This window comes from Helianthus annuus, chromosome 11 (genome assembly GCF_002127325.2).
Source record: "Helianthus annuus cultivar XRQ/B chromosome 11, HanXRQr2.0-SUNRISE, whole genome shotgun sequence".
Taxonomy (NCBI): Eukaryota; Viridiplantae; Streptophyta; class Magnoliopsida; order Asterales; family Asteraceae; genus Helianthus; species Helianthus annuus.
This window is the reverse complement of record NC_035443.2, coordinates 36,184,845-36,185,715: the sequence shown is the minus strand read 5'-3', so window position 1 is coordinate 36,185,715 and position 871 is coordinate 36,184,845. Positions and strand designations below refer to the sequence as shown.

Genomic DNA, 871 nt, shown 5'->3' with positions numbered 1-871 from the left:
ATTTCTTGGTTGTTGAAAGTTTTTTCGTTGGTTTTGTTGGTTACTACTATTGTCGGGTTCTCTCCAACCAAGGTTAGGATGATTCCGCCATCCTTGGTTGTAAGTGCCCGTTGGAGGACCCGACGGCCTAGGTCTATTGTCAATGTAGCTTACCGACTCTTGTTGATCGTCCGTTTCTTTCATACAACTCCAATTTTCATGTGGCCCACCACACCCTTCACAAGCCATAACCGAGACCATTTTTGTCATTTCCAATTTTTTTATTTTTGAAGAAAGGGCCTCGATTTGGGCTTGTAAAGAAGTGTTTTCATCAACCTTATGGGCGCCCGGGGCAATAGATTTATTGCCTCGGGGAGTGTGCCACTGGAAATTGGTTTGAGCAATTTCCTCAATTTGGTTATATATTTCGTGCGGGCGGTGATTACCTAAAAGTCCCCCGGAGCTAGAGTCAAGTGTCTGCCTTGTGTGTGGCAACAACCCATTATAGAAAGTGGATACTTGTTGCCATATCGCAAGGCCGTGATGTGGACACTTTCGCAATAGCTTCTTGAACCTTTCCCAAGTTTCATATAAGGATTCCCCGTCCTCTTGTGAATACATATTAATTTCAGTCATTAATTTAGCCGTTTTAGCGGGAGGGAAATACTTATATAGAAATTTTTGGGCTAGTTCATCCCAGGTGTTTACCGATCCAGCTGGGAGGGCGTTAAGCCAAGCTTTTGCTCGGTCTTTTAGTGAAAAAGGAAACATTCGAAGGCGGATGGCGTCATTTGATGCTCCATTGATCCGAAAGGTATCACATATTTCTAGGAAATTAGGGTCTGTTTGGTATGAGGTAATGGAATAGATGAGAGAATGAAATGGACGAGGT

General features: G+C 43.4%; 1 non-coding gene across 1 annotated transcript; it reads left to right on the top strand.

Annotated features, from left to right (window-relative positions):
• The first annotated feature begins 514 nt into the window (after window positions 1-514).
• Window positions 515-621, top strand: LOC118484574. Its single transcript, XR_004873682.1, has one exon. It is a non-coding gene; the product is annotated as a small nucleolar RNA R71 (small nucleolar RNA).
• The last annotated feature ends 250 nt before the right edge of the window (window positions 622-871 follow it).